The following is a 21,822-nucleotide window of genomic DNA, read 5'->3' as shown; positions in this document are numbered from 1 at the left end:
GATAAAGCTGTGGAAAAGTAAAGAGAAGAAGAAAAAGGAGATACAGATAAGTGTACGGTGGTTAAAACTATCTCATGTCAGTGCTGACATTTCTAACCTATCATACAATAATTAAAATCCATGGGCCTGTGGTGCCTCAGGTAGCTGCATATTCCAGGAAGAAAACTGGAATAATGATGCAGACCCAATACAGTTCTCCCAATTACAACTGTCAAGTAAACAGTTTGGATTAATGGATGCAATGAATGTGCATTCTCATACACAGGTATACAGAAGTAGAGAGGAAAGAAGTGAAAGAGACGCAGAAGTCACTGGAGAGAAGTCTTGTGTGGCTGCCTGTGCTGAATATCAGAAACAAGTTGTCAGCGTCAATCTACTCCCATACGTGAGTTAGTCAGCGATATGATGAAAAAGTAGGAATCAGGGCATGAGCCCCAACAAGGGGGATAAGTGCTATCCTGTCTTGTCCTCCACCCCTTTCATGTCCGATCCACTGCTGATAAATAGCTAGGGGTGCAGCACTCGCTTTCACTTTGTGATATGATGTCAGTAACCTTCATTGATCTGTGGGTAGCAGGCAGGCCTTATCGCTGCCTTTCCCTTGTGATATACTGTGATCCAGGGCCCTGACTGCTTTTTAATACACTGCACTTTAGGTAACGATGTCGCAGGCTAACCCTGCCTACTAACACCTGAGGCCGTATTTTACAGCAGTGCTGCGATCGCCTGAAAGATTACATGGAAACAGACTCTGGGAGAGCCTGTCAGCAAAAACGATATCATGGGCAGTGGGACAGAGTAGTATAGGAGGAATTTAGTATTCTTAACTATGGCGGATCAGGCAGACTGGCACAACTTAAACTCATAGCAAGGTGTATGAAAACACCTTGGAGTAAAAAAAAATAATACGTATGCACTGTACAAACTTGCATTTATTACCATAATCCCTTCATCAGGGTCATGAACCTCAAGCATTTCCAACCCTAAATATACGACAGACCTCTCGGCAGAACTCTTCGATCCTGCAGCTGTGGCACAGGTGCTACCTGAGCTGTATTTCGAAGCCTAATCAAGCACGTGTGTCAGAACATAGAGCTTGTGTTGACAGAGCACAGTGCTCTTAGCTGGGCTGAATTAGTGCTGACAGCCACTTCCTCCCACCAGATTTATACATGCACTCACCTGAGACAACACCTGAGCCGATTGCCAAGAGTTGGACCCACATGAGGAGGACCCTTACACCAATACATTTAATATGATGCTTGCCTTCCAGGGAGCTGCCAAAATGAAGTAACAATATCTCAGGTTTAAGATAAACATTTGGGCATTCCTGCAAATGGCGGCTAAGTTATATGTAAGTTTGAGTATAGACACGTAACCTCTAATATATACACAGGCATACTCCAGCTACCCACCACCCCCAAGTACACGGGTTGAAGAAACCTGCAGATAAAGGAGACTGGACGACTAGCAGGAGAATTATCCCAACTATTGATTTTAGCTGTTGGGTATTACAGAAGGAAACAGCGGGTTTATCAGGCCAGGATCCCTCTGCACTTTCACTAACTAAACGAGTATTTTCCGGGCTTATCAGGCAAAAAGCCTATTACTGATGGTCTCAGCCTCCCCCACAACTAGACAAAGAGAAAGGTTGGCCACCATTATGTAGCCACTGAATTGTTTGGTTGCATGGCTCTTTTGGGGACCTCTAACACTTACCCAGCACTTCACAAAGCCAAAATAATGTCCATATATTCACCACAATGTATCAGTCCTCAGGGATGCTGCACTTTTTTGAATTTTTGTATATTTACAGTTATCTGCTAATGGACTTGTGACCTCCTCATCATCTTCCTCTCTCGCTGTCTGTCTCTCTCTCTCTCCGGGTCAATGTCATTTCTAAGGCTTCGGTATTGAGGACTATATGCAGAGATAATAGGAAGTGCTATAATCCCTCAGAGAAGCCGAATACTGCTCTGAATGACACAAAAAGTGTATGTTTTAATTACAGGCTAAAAGATCCAGGCAGATACTTGTGAGGCACCTATGCTGGGATCCTTAGTGAGTGAGTCTTATCTGTGAAACCTGAAGAAAGCCCTGTTCACATATGCATGCTCCTCTGTATTAACTGGCATGAATTAAAAGTGCTCTCGTTATTTTAAGATGAAATTATACTCAGACATTTTGAATGTATACCCATTTCCCAATATTAATAATGAAGAAGAGTAGAGACAGAGAAAATTTCCCTCAGCAATTACTGTGGAAATCCATATACTGATCAATGTGCAATCCCAAGGATTGTCTTAATACATATAAAATATAGACAACACTGCATGTGAGTATGAATGTGCATGAATTTATTGTGGCGTAAAATGACCTCAACAAGATGAGAATATTATTGAAGAAATAAAAGCCGGGTGTAATGATTTACATCTTTTATCACAGCCAGCAATGAAAGTAAGTGATTAAACACACAGTGAGAAAGCGAATGGGATGGGGAAGCGAGGGGGGTATTGACAAGCCTGAACAAGACAAACTGCTAAACAGAACAAAATGATAAAGAAATAAAACTACTTCCCACTTGGGTCAGCCATACTCAAAGTGCATCATGGAACAATAAGACATATTGGATAAGTATGTCCACCAAATACTTCAAACTCTTTTACTCTGAGCTGCTCTTGTTCTAACTAACGTCTACGAGAAACGCATTCATGTATTAAGTCAGCAATAAAACTCTTCATGGTGTAGTCCACCAGACGAAAGAGAACGTAGAAGAGGTGGAGTGACACCACCAGTGACACGAGAAGACATAGAATCATGGCCAGATTTAGCACCCATGAAGGGGCAGTGCTCATCTGCCCACTGGCCTGCCTTTATGTCTCCAAGTCAGCCCTGTAATTTGCTTGGGGCGGAGAGAAATCTTATCTCAGACCTGATTAAGTTTTTAATTTACACTCCAATCAATAGCCCAGGTCTATTGGCAATGTGTCTAAAACTCTATTTACCAAAGGATTCCCTGCTATCAATTGATCAAGGACCCGGCAGCCATAAATTATAGGAACATGTGTGTCTGAGAGAGAGAGAGAGACAGAGAGAAAGTAGTGCGGGAGTGAGAAAGTGAAAGACTGGGGTTATATGTGACTGATTTTAGGACATAAAAGAGGTCTGAGCAGCAGTCTATTTACAGTCACTTGAAATGGGTGAACATGACCTGAAGAGCAACAAAACACGCCTTCAAAACTCTGCTTTGAGAAGCCAACTGTGTGTGTTTGATTCATACAGCTAAGAATACCAACACTGAACCCAATGGTGGAACGTACAGTGGCAAGAAAAAGTATGTGAACCTTTTGCATTCGTCTGCATTAATTTGTCATAAAATTTGAACTGATCTTCATCTGAGTCAAGAGTATAAATAAATGGAGTGTCCAAGTCAGAGCCTAAACCTCAACCAAAAAGAGATGCTATGAAACAGCTTGAAGAGAGACACACACGAGACGATCACATCACATATTATGACTAATTACTGTAGAAAATCATGAAATTCCAAAAGGTTCATATACTTTTCTTGCCATTGAGAATGAGCAGTAACATCCCTGCAAAATGCTGAGTTCACTCATTCCCTCATGACTTTGCAAATATTCACACCCAAAGTGCCCATGCTAAATGTCTGGAGCAGTGAGACCTCCCACTTCCGGACCTTTCTGCATAAGCGCTGTTATCTAGATACAGTTCCTCGTTCCCGGCGGAATTGTTAAAAAGGAATCCACCAGGACGTACAGTTCCTACACCCTTCTCCGTGATGGCATCGTGCCTAGGAAAATGAAGGAAGAACTGTTCAGACAATCACTTACACCGATAGGACATCCAGGAAACAGCTATTTTCTGTTGGCTATTTCCAGCAGTTCAGATGTTTGTTTAGGATTAAAGAAGATGGAACGGTTAGCCATGCAGCTCTGAATCTTCAGAACTGTAAAGGTCAAATTAATGTTAACTAAGACCATCTTCACCTGATTTCCAAGTCTGGATCTGTGAGAGGACAAAGACAAAAGGGGCACAGATACTGTTCAGACTCCTCTCCTTTCTTCCCATACAGAGGAAGTGAAGGGGAGGGAAAGGAGGGCAGCTTTATCACCGTGGAGAAAGTGTCGTCATGGCGGTTCTGCTCTGACCCTGCTGACTTGCCGATTCCTTAACATGAGATCGTTTTGGACAGCTGACCTCAATATCACTGCGCTGTGAGAATGAAACAGATCCAATGGAGCTTTTTATTCCCCCAATCTTGACTACAAAACAAGCAGGACATTTAACAGCAACATAAAAAAGTCTCCTTTTTATTCCTGCACCACCATTAACAGGAATTAGAGGAATTAACAAAAAATAAGATAAACAAGACAGTTTTTACTATCATCACCTTTTCTATTGAGACATAAACGAACAAAAGGAAAGACAAGCTGGTTTTCCCAGCATCAGGATATTCTTAAAAATACTTTCTAGATATTTAACAAATAACATAATATCTCTGTATTTGTTTTAATAGGGTAGAACCTGTTTTTCCAACTTCTCAACAGGTCAGCCAAACTAGCAATGCATGTTTTCCACCTAGTACTTAAAATTACAACATCCAATAATATGGTAGAAAAATATTGTTGTAACAAATGTTTGGAAGGATGTTATGTCCTACTTTATCATTAGTGGAGAAGCTGTCTGGTAAAATCAGGCATAAACATGTGTCAGAATTACATGTAATTATAGTTGAAAAACTTCCGCATGGGAGTATGAATCACCTCTGCAGCTGGCTGGCGTGGCAGGAGAGAATACAGTACCCTGCTATCCTCACCTTCATAACTGCACTGGGGGAGGGGAGCAGAACATGGGAGACATGCAGACTAAAGAAGACAGACAGGCTCATACCATGTCAGAGAGCCCGTCTTGCTGGTCCTCTGCTGGATTATCTAAAGAGCCACCGACGGATATGTGTAATCAGCCCCATCCCCATGTTTCTCTCTCACTCTCTGCCTCTCTGGCTAATGTCTCCGCCTGATTCGATTGAGGCAATTAGGCAGTAATCTATAGAGCTAGGGAGTGATGGAAACATTTCCCACTGTCCTCCTCATGTTTCTCAGAGCTGCTATAATTAGCTAACTTTGTTTCTCATTAAACATCAGAGCAGTATTTACATACCAAGATCCAATTTGGCTCTATAGAGCCCATTCCTTTTAAACTGTCTTGAAACCCTGAAACATGTCTGTAAACAAAGGAATGGGAGAGCAGTTATTTCAATCAAACATTTATATCTTATATTGGGAAGACAGAACGTATCTAGAACGTACAGATTAAAAACAATGTCAGAGAGTGTGTACATAACACAGTAGATGATCATTCCAGAGCAATGTGTTGTTGTAGATGGAAATGATGCCTAGGAAGGCCTGTTATGGCTTGAAGTTTGATCTTAAAAATGGAAGACATCCTTCAGTCCCCAGTTTCAATGAGCCATCATGGGAACTGGAATGCTAGAACCACTTATATTCCCCTATGGCTCATATTCACTTTAAATCGTTTTTGCAGGGAACAAGCAAAACTTTTATGACACAGAATGGTGGGGAAGAATATCAAACTAAAACGCACATGGATCTATCTTGAAGTTTTAATTTGAGAAGCCATGAATCAAAGTTTAACACAGAGGAGAAACATGAGTGTCTCCTCTGTACTGAACTGCAGGTCGAACGTTTTGTTGATTAGTCGTAGAGAAGTTGAGAGGTGGCAGACAGTTCCTCATTTTTTGCATATTCTCTGTGCATATACTAATTAGACATAGTGGCGCCAGAATATTTCTAAATTAGTTGTTAACATACTTGTTGGACTTACTCATTTGTCTTACAAAGGACTAACATCCTTTTCCAAACATTATGGTATATGATTATTATCAAACATTTTATTTTTTATATGTCCAAGGAAGTCTGTTTAGCATTTCACATGCTGATAAAACTGTAATTTCCTCGTTTCTGGCAATTAAGTGCTAGCCAGTGGTTAATCGTCTGTCTTTTATGTAAGGTCTTGCACATCAAGATAAACACAATAGCCACTAAAATTAGACATTAGAAAATAAAGGTTTTGCACAGTTATGGTTTTGCATTGGGACATGCTTTTGAGATGTGGAATACAAAAGTTATGCAGAGATCTTCATGCTGAAATGCCAAACAATGTGTTTTAGCACACAACAAATACTACAAACAAAGAGAACACCCAAATATAAAAAAACTAAATAGTGAATATCTCGTTAAAGCTACTTTGGTCTGTAGCAACTCTAGACACCACCCAGAGTTGTACAGCAATTTAAACCTTTCTGTTGATATGCAAAGCAGCATGGATCATTTTATGTCCCCATGGTAACACTTCCCCTGCTTTGCAAAAATGTAATGATTAATCATGGTTTTGATAACAATGGACAAAATTATTGTTCTAACATTAACAGAATGTGTGTGCGTGTATTTTCCAGCACTAGAGATGACACATGGTCTCTGAATGTGGATCCCTTGTGGTTACCACGTACATTGCAGATGGATACAAAACTCACTCTCTGCTTGTGTAAATGCATTTCTGGGTTTGTGGGGACAAACTGCAAACATGCATCTACCCATATCTAACAAACAAACTCGATTAGCTGAGATCCAGATAATTAGAACCTTTTATTTTGTGTGGGCTACTGCACAGGTTCAAATTAATTTACTACTACAGTTGTTTTAGGCTTATGGTTGCGCAAAACAAGTGGAATGCTGCTACTGTGTTGAACATGTTCATATTCAATCCACCTACTGCCAAAGGTTAGCTGCTTCTTTAATCCCTGGAATTAATAAATAACTACTGAGACAGGTGAGTAGAGATCTCTAGTGAAAACCAACAGGTGATCACTTGATCTCACTTGGTATATTGTACAATGCAACTATAAAATATTAGTTTTGCTGGGATTTTCTTCTAATCTATGAAGCCCTTATGTTTGCCTGAAACTAAAATGTGTGCGATATTGGAATCCAGCAAAAACAGATTACATGAGCTGGATTCTGACAGGTCTAACAATCCTGAAGCTTTAATAGCTTAATGTTAGGATGTGATTGAAGCACATAGAAATCCAATCTACTCCTTTGCTCCTCTATAGTATGGTGTATCTTGAATACATATGCAGCAGTATAGCCAGGACTGAGGAGAAGGGTAATTCAATCAGCAGCACTCCAGCCTGACAAAGATTCACTTTGTCAGTTGTGCTTTACCAGTAATTCATCTTTCTGAAAACAGACACTACCCTAACAATAATTTCTTTCAACTCCAATACCTGGCAAAAGGGTGGGTGAAAATTTAATAACAGGATTTCATTGGCTAACACCACAGTCCTTTCAGATCTCATCCTAGCAAGAGCAAGTTTCCTTTGCCTGATGTTTCATAAAGGCAAAATGTACTAATGCAAAAGGTCCAACAGTGAGACACAGATAGTAATTCTTGTAATTATGCCTTAACTCACAAGTGACAATACTTTTAAACAGCCTATATAATAATAATAATGAGATAGTTTATCGATCCCCTTGGAGAAACTGTTGTTTGGACTGCTCTACCAACTGAGCTGCATGTCGTCCCAACACATGAACAGATACAGGCACTCACTGCAAGTAGAACATATACATAAGCTGTGTGAAGAGTTGTGTGTATGTGTGTAGGGGTCCAGATGGACAGGCAGGGAGGCAGTTCCTGGGAAAGGGCTGTCCCAAACCCATATACCCCTCCTCAGGACCTCTCTGGTCCTGTTTGCAGGACTACAGCTAGCCCGGCCTGCCCAGCAGAGGGTTAACTGCACTGCCCAGTCACAGGCGTGAAGTGAAACAATGAAATAATGGCAGCGAGTGAACGCTCAAAAGCAGGGGGCAGGGGGGGGGGGGGGGGGGGGGGGCTCACCATAGGCTTCTGCAGATGTTGCTGGGCTTCAGCGGGTCACACAATCACACGTATTAGCATTCCTGATAGAGGGAGCCCGGATTAGGGAGCTGAATGCCTTTCTCAACTCTGTCAGAGTTTGAACACACCAGAGAAGCCGAGCGGAGGGAGAGAAATCCCAGACATGTGGCGAGAAAAGGTGGAGACAAGAGTATGGGAGAAGAAAAGCACTCTCAGACAGTGTGGAGGAAGGCCTAGTTCACAGAGGGAGCAGGCACAATGTTGAGGGTAGGAGAAAAGTGGACAGAAAGGAAAATGCAGAGTAAGATTGACAGACAAATTGCACCAAATTGACTAAAACAGCTAATGAAAGAGTTTAACAAACAGACAATAAAAAGAAATCAAGCATGGGATAATTTAATGGTTTTGTGAGGGTGGCAGAGGGAGTGTATATGTGAAACAAAGATTTCTATTTGTGACTGACTGAATGAGTGAATGAGCATAGACAAACGGCTTTCTTTCGTCTTTGTATGTTTGAGTGAGCGAGGGAGAGTGAAAGAGGGAGCAGAGACAAAAGCTTTTCTCAGTGTATGTGTGCTGTCCTGTCCTTTTTTCCCAGGACAGAGGTCTGGAGAGGCCTCATATTTCTGGCTGCTGTCAGGCCAGGGTGAGAGGCAGAGACAGCAAGGGGCAGCTGTTTTCTACGAGGTTCCCTGACTCCCTCACACATTGCCTTTGATCCAGCCTGGCTTCCTGGGCCTGCCAAGTCTCCCTGTGTGTATGTAGAAGTGTGTGTCAGGGTATGCGTATATCAGAGGGAGAATACATGAAAGTGGTGGCGTAATTGGCATAGTACGGGGCACAAGTGGTGGCAAACCATGGAACAAACATTGAAACTTAAGTGGTAAAATGAAGTGAGAGGCAACTCTAAAGGAGGGCTTTTGCTCTCTTTGTTTTAGCACAAGACAAATAATTTCACAGGAATGCGGCAAGGCCAGTTTTATATGTTTGTGTATTCAGCAGCGATTTTTTAGAAAATAGAAGAGTAAATGAATAGTAAGACAAACCGGCACACTTATGTTGAGACTCTTCTACAAATACAATCTTGTTAAATAAAGCAAGCATTGCTACAGTGGAAATTCAATGTACATAGAATAAAAGAAGAACTAGACCAAATCATCTGTGAGGGCAAAAATAACTGTGCAAAAAGAGAAACAACTAAACACACACACACACTAACAGTGTTACTAATTTATTAGTTTCCTCAGTTGCAATAGCAATAATATTCTTCTTTAATTATGAAACACAGTATTCACACCTTTTAACATCAGGGGGTGGAAGGAAGAGGACAGGAAGAGGAAGAAAAACTTATGTTTGTATTTTAGACTCTATACAATGAGAAACACAGAGCTGAGTATGCAGCCTTCACCATAATGTTGTCTAACAGTAGGTATGTCTTTATAAAGGAAGCCATATAGCTGGAAGATTTTCAAAGCATCCTGCTGTCATTGTCCTTAGATCCTTGACAACAAAGATAAAAACAGACAGCGACACCAAAGACACGTAAAAAACCTTCAAATTTGACAGTTAAGGAAGGTGTACCTTTGTCCCCAGCCAATAACTATCAGTGACTCCACAAGTTAATATTTGCTTCCCTACTCATAAATTTGCATTGCATTAGAACCTGACCTAAATGCATTTTTATCACCCAAAGTAATTAGCTGAGCATTAGTTGCTGGAGTGAGAGAGAGTACTATGAGGCTGGATCCTTCCTGAATGGGTGGTGGCTAGACCAGAGCTACAGAGACGAGGGATGGCTAGAGTAAAGCAGAGCTGGGTCACCAGATAAAAGAGGAAGTAAACAGGGCCAGAGTGCTGCCTCTTTAATCTACTACATTAACTCCAGCACCACAAGGGGAGGAGCCAGCATGCAGGCAAACGGCACAGCCACACAAAAGGGGAGTGTCAATGAGGGGGTAATAAGGAAAGACAATGAGTAAACAAGCAGGGGAAGTCCAGGCCTGGTGTGATAGAAACTCCCTGCTTCTCACTGCCTGGCACACACAAAAGAGCTGCTGTAATTAGCCACCCCAATAGGTTGTTTAGCATTTGCATATAAATGCCCTCACAGGCAAACGCTAAACACTCTGACACAAGCCATGCCCAAAACAGACGTTTGCCACACCTCTACCCCTCCAGGAGGTCTCAGGGGTCCACTTATGTCAGGGTACCGCCTCCCTCTGCCTTGTGATTGTGCCTACTACAGGCAAGTTGGCATCCATTACACAAAATGTGGGTAGCACACCAAAGTGTGGGTACTCGGTTCTTGTTTCTAGAAAGATTGTGAAACAGTGTAGCCAGGCTTCCTGTTGAAGGCCCACACAGCCATCTGTCATGTGAAAGTACATTTTGCCCTGACCACAGGATTGACGCTCAACAATACACAGGGTGCAGGTGTCAGGGTGCTGTTTTTGCTATATAGAAATTTTGATGGGGAAGACAGGAAAGTACATACACACACACCCACCCCTATGTACGGTCTCATATCCATCCACATCTGCACACATGCAAGAACACGCACAGAGCTGTCCCAAGGAAGTCAAAGGTCAACAGAGTGTGAGAAATAAGTGTTCTCTCTCAGGGTCAAAGCATACACGTTTGTTTTATGTTCCCTGTCTGCCAGAAAAAAAAGAGAAGTGATGTAGCCGTAGCATGGTAGACCAAGCTGGCAGATTACAGACAGAGGCACAGACTACATTTACACAACATTAAGTAGCAAACACCCAACCGCTTTTACACCTTCTGCAGTTCTGAGTTTTCGTGCATTATTCTTATGCAAAATGTTTTTAATACTCGTGCCTCCATTCTACACTTCCTCTTCTGTCTGCTGTTGACAATGGTGATTCATGAGAAAAAAATAGAAAACTACAGAAAGGAAGGAAGTGATGAGACTGCTGTCTGTGTCCTCTCTCTCTCTCCCTGCCCTGACCACTGCCTCTTTTTTCCCCCTCCTTCCTCCAAGCCCATATTCTCTCCTGTGTAAACAAAGGCTGTGCCATCGACACACTTGTCCTGCTCCTGGTGCTGGGAAAGAGGACATCCACAGAGCTCCTGCACCATACAAGAGCTACTTCCTGTGTTAATACTCAGCCCAGAGAGTAAATTTACCAGTCTACTCTGCTTCAAATTAGCTATCTGCTAGCTTTAAAACGTGGTTCTCACCTGCCATGTGGCCTGTTGTTCCTCATCAGAGCATGATCCAACATGAGGAAACACCTGGCTCCAACAAAAAGCAGTCAGTGAGAGGAGCCTATTTTACAGCCACCCTCCTCCTGATACAGATACATATCTCACCTCAGTAGGTGAGGACAACACTGAATCTACAGAAGATATGCTGCCCGGATTATACCTCATCTATGAGGCAATTTTTATATCATATATCAAATGTGCATGATTTACAGTGGCTCTGGGGGAAAAATGCTTAACCATAGCTTTGAGGCAGAGAGCAGCAGAAGAGATGAAAAGCACAGCATTCTTGTTAAAGAACTGGGACTTGGCGTGTAAAGGGGAGAAAAACTGTTGTAACAGTCAGTATCCGTTTTGAGCCTAGCTCTTACCTCAGGCTGACTTCCTATATGTGGTCAGGGTGTGTTTTGTTTTACAGCTTCACACAACAATGCTCGCTTGCTATTTGTTGCCACCTGAGTGAAGCGGAAAAGTCAAAGGCTGAACCCTGCTACAAAAAAAGACGAAAATGTCACCTTTAATTAAGCCTAAACCGACGGGTTACAGACTTGCAGATATACAGCAGATGAAAACATAACAGATTAAAATAGGATTAGATTCATGTCATCATCATAAATCGGTAGTAATGCTTTCTTCTTCATGTACTGTGGCATCCAAATTCACCTGAACGTCACCAATGGCTGCATAAACTAGCCTAAGCCCCTATCTTCATTTATTAAACAGAAGGTAAAATGAATGCCATGGTGACCAGACGAGGCAAATGACGTCACAAAGCCGAGGTCACCAGTCTTTCACGGCCGTCTAGCTCTGTGTCAGCCCCATGAGACCTGCCCCACCCCCTCCAGCCTGGACCAAATCTCTGCTCTGTGGCACTGAACGTCAGAATGAAAACCAAACAGTCACAGAGGGCTCTGTGTCGAATATGTAAACGCCACAGCATTGTCGCTGTCATGAGACATCAGCCAGTGGGCATATAAGAGTGGTTAGAGCATAGCCTGCCAGAGAGGTGGGAGCATGAGGACCAGCAGATAGAACTGTCATTAACTTGGATAAATATAATTTTTTTTTTTTTGCTATGTTGGTGTATTAGGGAGAAGAGGAGAGTATGTCTCCTCCTCCTCAGGCTAAACACACATGCACACAGTGTACATCTATAGTTTTTGGTGTTGCTGTGTGGGAGTCTGCTTCTCTCTAATCAATTTATTATGAGGCACCAAGGTCCTTATGTTTGCTCATTTAACACAAGGAAAATGAGAAAGAGCATTTGTTTTAGGTACGGTGAGACCCAGAGAGAAAAATCACACGTGTTTCAGGAGGAGGAGAGCAGGAGAGGAGACGAGTGAGGCAAAGGCACACAAGACGGAGCCACCCTTCAGAATAATGCAGAGGTGTAATATTGTGGCTTTGAGGAAATGTTGGTTTAATTGCAGTTTGGTGCAACATTTAATACGGTCTGTATGACACCTGGCATAAATGGTTTACACTTGGGACAGTGCCAATTATAACTCAACCAATCAGAAATCTTTCATAAATCCACAGACATGCTCAGTAGAACAGCAAGATGCTTATTTGACGAGAGGAGATGGGATGGCGACAGACACACATGCAGTATATCTTCTTTTTAATTACAATGTCTGCAGCGGTGGGACTGTGCTATAAACAATTATCTGTGCAATCAAACATAATACCACTAACACTATATGGTATAAAAATAGATTATCAAACTGAAATATAAAATTAAGATGAACAATATTTGTACCACTGATGGTGATGAAACTGAACAACCTGTAAAATAATACAACAGTGAATAGCTATGAAACAGAGGTATCTAACCCCAACTGTTACTCATTCAGCAGCTATAGAAGCAGACCCCCTTTGTTCGATTTGATAATGACTATTAGGTCGTAGTGTCACATCGGCCTAGATATTTACTGGCATTTACCGAAGTAAGCACAAAGAGTATTAAAAAAACTAATTATTATTACAATTCAGCTGAATGTAACGCTCAAATTAAGATATATATAGATTAATAATTTTCACACAACACCGAAAATATAAAATGTGTGTATCTTTAATGTCCCTTTCAGAACAGTTTCTCACACTGCAGGTGCTAAGTACTTCACAATCTACATTATATTACATTATAATATTTATAATATATTCCTGATCAAATGAACCAACACATATCAAAATAAAATCTAAATATTGTTCAGGATTTTCCAACATATGACACATATCACATACATATACACATCTCGGTATCAGTAAACAATTGAAAGGTTAACCAGCTACTACAAGAACATGACCATGTACTGTACAGTGTATGCACATACCATACATTGCACACAGACACATGGCTATGTGTTGGTAGAAAAAAAAATAGCAGCAGAAGCTGGAGGAGAGCTGACATCAGAGGACTACGGCGGCTACAGCACTTAGAGGCCATTTTATTGCTTTGCTGTGGTCAAGTGAGGTGCACCAAGCTCAATTCCACAACAACAATAGCAAAGAGGGCCGCAGAGACAAAAGAGGGCTATCCCTGCTTCTTAACCCCTTCACTACTGGCAGATCAGTCGCCTGGGGCACTGAGCGAACAACACCAGGCCACCTCAGGAGAAGCCTGGCAAATAACAAATACCGGGTCACCACTCATGCTACTTAATGTATGACAATAATTCTCCTTTAGCTAGTTGAACAGTAAAAATGATACCAGCACAAACCCCATAAGGATATATAAATGGGCAGATGGGATCGACTGCTTTTCCTGCTCAGGAAGAAGCAGTCGGCAGCTTCACCTCAGCCCTGCCTCACACTAAAATACACTGCAGCCTGCTCTCCGTGTCTTACCATCTCTGCCCCTCCCTTCCCTTCTCTCTCTTTCTCTCTCTCTCCTCCACTGGGAACATGGACGGGCTACTACACATTTGCAAGTGAATTAAACTTTTTGTGGAGATTTTCGTGTGTGTGTGTGTGTGTGTGAATTGTAAAAATAGGGGAAACGGGTGTGAGAGGGAAAGGGTGCTCTTGCCATCGCTTTTCTTTTCTTCTCTCTATAATCCTGAGGAGGATAAGCTGCGAGGTACACAGAGAGGAAGTGCCATAGACCTGCTGGGGTCCAGCACATCCTAGCAGTACATTCCTACAGCCCAGCTATCAGACACACGTGTAGACAGATGCAGACAAAAGCCCTCTCATCCTACTACTGTTTGCTATTGCATACACAGAAATGAAATTTCTGAGCTTTTACTGACACAAAACAAAGAAATTGACAGGTATAAACGAGTATAAAGAAAGAAATGCCTCACTGTTAATACTAAGCATGACTGGCAGGAATATGGAGTCCATAGCAGCATAATGTTAATATCATTTTCACATAGCTCTTTATCTAGACTTTCAAATCACCCACAGTCCACTGACTGACACAAGAGCCGGGAAGATTGACTGTACAAAGATGCACACTGTTTTTGGTACTAGCTATCATCATCATCATCATCATCACCACATCATTACATGACGTGGTCTTAAATTAATGATGAGGAAAAATTGCATGCTGATGGTGTGAAACACAGATAACCTGACTACAATAAAACAGGATTGCTTTTATCAAAATGTAATTTTTTCATATAAAGAAAAAATTATTTCTATTGTTTAACATCTGTGTCAGTTGGTGAATAGACGTTTTTATTATTTAAAACTAATTGAAATTTGATTTTTAAAAATGTGTAATACAATAGATACAGCAGAAAATGAGAGCTGGAGCTACGCAGCTGATGCACTGTCAATATTTTAAACCTGTCATTCTCTCTCTCCCCTCAAACACACATCCACACACTTATGTTTCAGTTACACAATGTAGATTTCACAGACACAGATAAACAATGTGAGGGCAGCTATCACTCGGTGGACACAGCAACACAGAGGAAGAGGAAGAGGATGACAAAGAAATAGGGGAGGATAAAAAGACGGCGTGTGTGTCGTCAGAGTCACAGGCCAGAGGGCCCATGTATTGTTCCAGGGCTCAGTGTGGGGAGAGAAAGGCGACCTGGGCCGCCTCTGTCTAAGCGTCCTCCATGTTTTATGCATTCTGTCCTTTGTGATGATAAGCGCCAGTGCGGAGGGTGGAATGCTGGCCTCCAGGGTCCAACAGAGGGGTGGGCCTATGGGGGCTGGGGTGCAACTCAGTTCAGTTTTGCAGCCCTTGGACTGGTCCCTGTCATCCCTGCCTTGCCCGCGTGTAGGCATATGTAGCTTATAGAGAGACAGATACCGTTGTTCCTCCCAAGCCTGCACACGAGAGCTAACTGCTGCTGCCCCAAATAGGATACATACACAGTCAGTCGTAGCCGCTATGCTACGCACACACACACATTCAAACACACACACACACACACACACACTCAGCCTTTACAATGCTGCCATGCTTGGACAGGCATACATCACACAGGTCTTCTACTCTCAGTGGTTACAGCAACCCAGAAATAAACCATCAGTGTTTCAATGCTGATATCTAACAAGCAGCCTTGTTTGCTACAAAACTGATGTTGTACATTCATTACAGAAGCAATATTGAGATTCTAATAGAGGATACTGATCCACACTCACTATAACCTCCTCTATTATGGCAACAGCATTAATTTATTGGTAGAAATAAAATACAAATTTATATCACATTTTACTGCACACTATACTATGACTAGTTTGTGTTAACAGAAAGGGGAGGAAGTACAAAAATAAAATTAGAACCTATACTTTGCTTTTACACGCTGGATGGAAAATGTTTTTTCTCCTTCTTCCCGTCCCCCTCTATTCTCAGATAATCTGAACGCTGCTGTGTTATCACAACATAAGTCTTCTGTGATTCGTCTGAATATGAACGCTAACTTAGATTTAGAAACATCCCAAAATTAATAGAAATAATGACCATAAAAAGTCCATCATAACAAGGCCGTGATGTGTCACATTAGAAAGAAATTAGATTTTCATAATGTCAGAATGCACACAAATCAGAAAGCGGCTAAGCACGCACACACACACACACATGCTGAGACACATGCGCATCTTCTCAGTCATAAATCTAGTCTACCACAATGATTTAACCAAGATTGTTAACACGATAACATATTGTGAAAGAGCAAACCACAAAAATCCCCGCCAACTTCACTTCAAACAGATAAAAGCATGACATTGAAGAAGAAGAAAAGCTCAAAAGAAGACAGGCGGGGGGGGGGTAAAAGAAAAGGGGGTGCCTTCTGTGAATAAAGAGGAGCCCCTTTGGACACTCGGATTAAGGATCAGGTACAATATTCATGCACAGCACAAACACAAACACACACACACACCTGAGCATGACAGCTATCTCTTCCACTCTACCGTCCCACTTTTTTTTTTTTTTTTTGCTCACCCCTGTGCTGAGCCATGATGCCGGCCCCCGCCTGTTTTATGACAGCATGACATGTAGGTCTGGCCTCAACTGCTGGACAACTGGAAGAACTAGTCCCCATCACGCTAGCTTGCATATTCAAAACCACACATAAGATTTAAACCATCATCTGTGTCGACTCCTCTCATGCACACGTCTATACAGCTAATGGTGCAGACAGACACTTCACAATCGTCTGTGATTTCAGTGAATCCACATCCACACAAAGGTACAACCACTGATATGAATAATGCTTCGCCTTTCATAGCATGAACAGGAGAAAGGAATTCATTCAAACTTACTGGTGACAATTTGGTTTAATTCTGTTAAATGCAAAATATCCTAGAAATTAATAATATTAAAATAAAGTTAATAATAAAAATATAATAATATAATAATATTACTTAATTAATTCTTTTTGTGGTTTTGCACACACTGCGTCTGGCACACAAATGCTGATTCTCCCATGTATGGCCTTAGCCTACTGTTCACCCAAAGAGGGCTCTCTCCGACCAAGGACATGGCAGCGAGCTCCCCTACAGTGCCAGTGCACAGAAAAGTGGGAGTTAAGGAGGGAGATGTGCAGAGACACATAGAAAATGAGATGGGGGGGCGGGGGGGGAGGAGAGAGGGAGAGAAAAGGAGAAAGCGAGAGAGAGGACAGAGGCACAGTGAGAGGAGACGAAGGTGTTATGACAGCCAGAGGCGCTGTCTCCCCTTTCTATGTGTTACCCCGAAACCATGAAACAAGCCTATCGTTGACGACTGCAACTGACTTAATCTCATTTCCCCAACTGGACGTGCTTTTCCCACTCACACAGTCAAACAACGTCTGAATGCTCTGAATTTACCTGTCATCCAATATATAGTAATGTGGACTATGCAAACGGTGGACAACTGTTTTGCTGCTGTGGAGGATCAGTGGCAAGTGCACATCCCCACAGTAAAAACTGTCACCACGTCACAGCATTACAACACCAGCTCTCCTCTTCATATTGTGAATAACAATCACACCAGCAGCGACACACTGATGCCAGCGGAACTGTAGGCACTTCATGATCGTGTTTAATCACTAAATGTGCAGCACGTCCATCACAAATGAAGCATTTTAATCTTTACAATCTGTGACACACGCGTTACCTGTCAAACACTTCAAAATAATATGTTTACAATTTATTTTTTAGAACCATATATATAGAATGATTTTAAACAAAGCACAAAAGAGTCGATTCCAAATAAACTAAAATAATCAATTCAAATCAAATTAATTAGAATAAACATATGAGTGTAGCTCATACAGTTCATACTATTTCCCAATTCCGATATTCCTTCAGTTTTGTAAATACCATAACTGCACCTAAAGGTTTGAGTGAAGGAAATAATTTGATGTTTTTATTTTTTAAACAGATTTTTTTTAAATATAAATCTAACCATAATAAACAAATTTACAAAATAAAAGAAAAAGCCGAGCACAAGTAAAGAGTTCCAAATAAGAAGGGCCTGTTTTTAAAATGCTGTCTGTGGTAGAAACCATCACTCGTGGCACTTCGACATGAACAAAATATTTCCAGTATCACAGCCAGGGACGAGCTTTAGATACTGTAGTTATCTACACCAAACACTGACAAACACATATTTGAAATGGAATCCAGCGAAATAAAGCTCGTGGCGTTCCTATACCTTTGTCAGGAACAGTTCTAATTAAACATAAATATGACAATGAGACAAGACATGGAAATCAGACAGGTGAGATGACAGTAAACATTTCTGCTGTCTTTGTTTTGTAACAGAAGACGGAGATAGGGAGGAGGAGGAAGAGGAGAGGAGTGTTACTGTCAGACAGGGGAGGAAGGGAGATCACTCCAGTTTTGGCACAGCAGCCTACCTGTCCTCTGCACAATAACACCTTCACATATATAAATCACCACAATCCCAACACACACACACACACACACACACACACATATTACTGTTGCAGACACACACTAAAAATACTGCCATTAAGAATTATGCAGCAATACACAAAAGAGGAAGGAACCAAGTGTGAAGACTGATTAAAAATATGCAGTATGAACGCCTGTTTCCCCTCTCGCTCCTACTGCTAATCTCTTTCCGTTTGCTCCTCTCCAGTCTGAAAGGTAGGAATCTGTTTATCTGACCTCTCCCCATGATTCCTCCTCTATGGCCCATGGCTATCTGACCCCTCCACCCAACCCCCTCAGCCCCCTTTTTCTGCCCTCTCTCTGCCTGACAGCCTTAACGTTTCATTTTACTAAACATTTTACCAACATGGTTCTGTTTCTCCTAAAGTCTTAATCCTACAAATGTGGCTCCTAGAACACACCATCACCCTTTTCTCTCCCCATCATCCCTCTTGCTGTTTGCAAGGGGGTTTCCTCTCTTTTTTTTAATCTCTGCACTCACTCCATGACCCCTGTTCCCCCTGTTTCTTGCTGTCTGACCTACCCCCCACCACCACCACCTACCCACCCACGCACACACACACACACACACACACACACACACACACAGCTTCTCAGCCCCCTTTCTGTTTCCCCCTACGGTACACACATCCTATCTGTGCCTCTGCTCGCTCGCTAAATCTCCGTTTCCACTCTCTTTTTCCGACTCTCTGTCGCGTAAAATATCCCAGACTCACTTGTAATTCTCGCAGCCTTTTCTGATGCCACAAAGCGCCATCCCTTCCGAAAGTAATCGCTATTTTTCTGCATATTTATTGGGGATTTTCGGCTTGCAATTACACCTATACGTCAACAGCTGCATTTCCGTTTCTTGTATTTTTTTTTTTTTTTGCCGATCAAATCGTTTTTTGGGGGCGAGATTGGTAACAAGCAGGAATCCACTAGATTTTTGCAAAAGGCCCCTTCTGCAGACAGACAGTGTCTCTGCAAACCTCGCTTGTGTTTTCAGCCTATCTTATTTTTCCTATGTGAAAGACATCTTGTGTGGTTTAACTTTTAAAAAACTACAAATGTTAACTGGCTAAGTGGGCACTAAATGCATGCAGTGACCTATAGGTTTAGCCTGGACCATACTTGAAGTTTCCGGCAGTAACTTTGGAATGATTATGTCTGCTTAAGGTCAGACTAACAGGGCAATGTTTTGTTTTCATTCCGGTCAGCGTTTCTCGGGGAAAAAATGTTCTCTAGAAAGTCAGATACAGTAGCCAAGTAGTTGGAGGCAGCAGATCCAGCCTGGCTATGTCCTCCCTAAACCACATGTCTGCTCTCTGAGACGCAGCTCAGACTCTCAGGCTGTCCGTGTACAAGGTCCTGCTGATCCGCTCCTGTCATGAAGGAGACCCGGGGCTCCGTTTTTCTCAACACAACACATTCACATAACACACACGCACACACACACACACACTCTCGTAAACACAAACCCCTCACGCACGCACACACACACACACACACACACACACACACACACGCCGATCGATTTGCATGTGACTTCGTCAGGGAATGAGCGAGAATCGACTCAAAAACAACGCTTCAAAAGAGGCAAAGAGCCCTGAAAAATAAAAAAGAAAAGATGGACAAAGTGGGGGAAAAAGGAAAAGTGTAGCTAGAGGAGCTGAGACAGGGCGGAGGGATCGCACATTTCACAGAGAGACGTGTCGGAGAACAACAAAAATGTCTTTATCCAGGAGAGGATTTTAGCAGCACACGACGGTGCTGAACCCCACTGGATGTGGCAAGTGTCAAATCTGTCAAAATCAGACACCGAACCAGACGGTTCCCTCCTGCCGGACGCGCACGGACCCACAGGCTGGACTTGGAGCTCCTTTCCTGGGCTGCGCTCATGTGGAGCTACCGCTGCCCTTCGTCCGCTCCACACAGCCCCCTGTTCTCATTGCATCTGTGCCTCAAAACACGTTTCTCGACCACCATAAGCCCTCTATACCTTTGCCCGATCCACCGAAACGCACACATTTGTTTGAAAATGGTGTTTTTCTACGATCAACTGCTTGGAGCGGATCGCTGTCTTGCCCGTTTCTTATCTTCCATTCATGAGGAGGAGAGGACGATCGCTGATGTAAACACAGGTAACGATACAAATAAAACCGAGAATAAACCCAAACTACTTGCATGAAATGAACTTGTGATCGCTAGTCAATTCTCACAATGTGGGAACAGCCAGCTCCGCTACACGTAAACTACAAACACATAGGAAAAGAGATTCAGATAAGTCTCCAGCGAAAAGAATAGGATCGTGGAAACAGAGGAAAAGACACAAACGCAAAGTTGAAACTTACAATTTCTCGCTGCCGCTTTGTGATCCTCGCTTTTTAATCCAGTATTGAGATGATTTAGCTAAAGATCCCATCAAGGCAGTCCCCTTTTGGTCAGTTTGCGCTTAGGGTGGCAAAAGAAAGATCATTGTTGTTGCGGAGTGTAAAAAACGAAGTAGGTACTATTAGTTGTTAAAGGCAATATAAAAATAATTTGGATGCAAAGCAGGCGATGAGTCTTGTGTTAGAGGGAGCGAGGAAGAGGTGAAAGTGAGATCTGATGATTGAAAAGAAAAAACTCTTTGGATCTTTATTCCTGCTAATTAGTTTCCTGCAAAAAATGGCTGTGATTAATTCAGTGCGCATGTGCTTCATTACACAGGCACGAAGGGAAGGGCTAATTAGCCGCCTTCTGGATCAATAAGATTCAGCAAAGGAGAGAGCTCGGGAGAGAGAGGGAGGGAGGGAGGGAGAAAGAGGAGGGAGGGAGGGATGGATAGATACAAGTCGAAAAAAAAAAGAGGAAAGTAATGATCAGGAATTGAAAATATGGAATTAAGAACAGCGGAAAGTAAGAGTTTGATTAGACGGAAGACAGTGAAAGTTAAAGCTGGAGCAGGCGAAGCCCGACGCGACAGGCGCAGCTGAGCCTCCGCGCTCTCCTTTTACTTTTAAAAAACGTTTTTGTCTCGTTTTTTTGCGTTTTAAAACGCAACTTATACACAATCCCCGGCCACCAAAAGTACACAAGCCACCGTGCTTTATTTTATTCTACCCTTCCCGACCTAAGTCTGGCATTTTAGTCGCGTCCAAGCTGCGCACCGGACCGTGTTTCTCTACTTAGTTTGTAGTTACGTTTACAACTTGGTGAAATACACAACAGTCCAGATAATCGGCGGCTAAAGGGGATGAAATGGAAATAAAGCTGCAGTATTCGTGCGCGCAGTCAACTTGAAATTATGCAAACATTTGTTGTGTTTGCAAA

At 42.3% G+C, this 21,822-nt stretch overlaps 1 protein-coding gene across 3 annotated transcripts in view; it reads right to left on the bottom strand.

The window, feature by feature from the left end:
• Nucleotides 1-21,280, bottom strand: part of zfhx3 (zinc finger homeobox 3) — a 130,672-nt gene extending 109,392 nt beyond the window's left edge. For all 3 annotated transcript variants that reach the window (XM_026379010.2, XM_026379015.2, XM_026379014.2), the window contains exon 1: nt 20,862-21,280. The gene's annotated coding sequence lies outside the window, so the exon portion shown is untranslated. The remainder of the gene's footprint in view (nt 1-20,861) is intronic.
• Nucleotides 21,281-21,822: the final 542 nt, after the last annotated feature.

This window comes from Anabas testudineus, chromosome 3 (assembly GCF_900324465.2).
Source record: "Anabas testudineus chromosome 3, fAnaTes1.2, whole genome shotgun sequence".
NCBI lineage: Eukaryota > Metazoa > Chordata > Actinopteri > Anabantiformes > Anabantidae > Anabas > Anabas testudineus.
The sequence above is the reverse complement of the archived record's forward strand: the minus strand, read 5'-3'. Positions and strand labels throughout refer to the sequence as shown.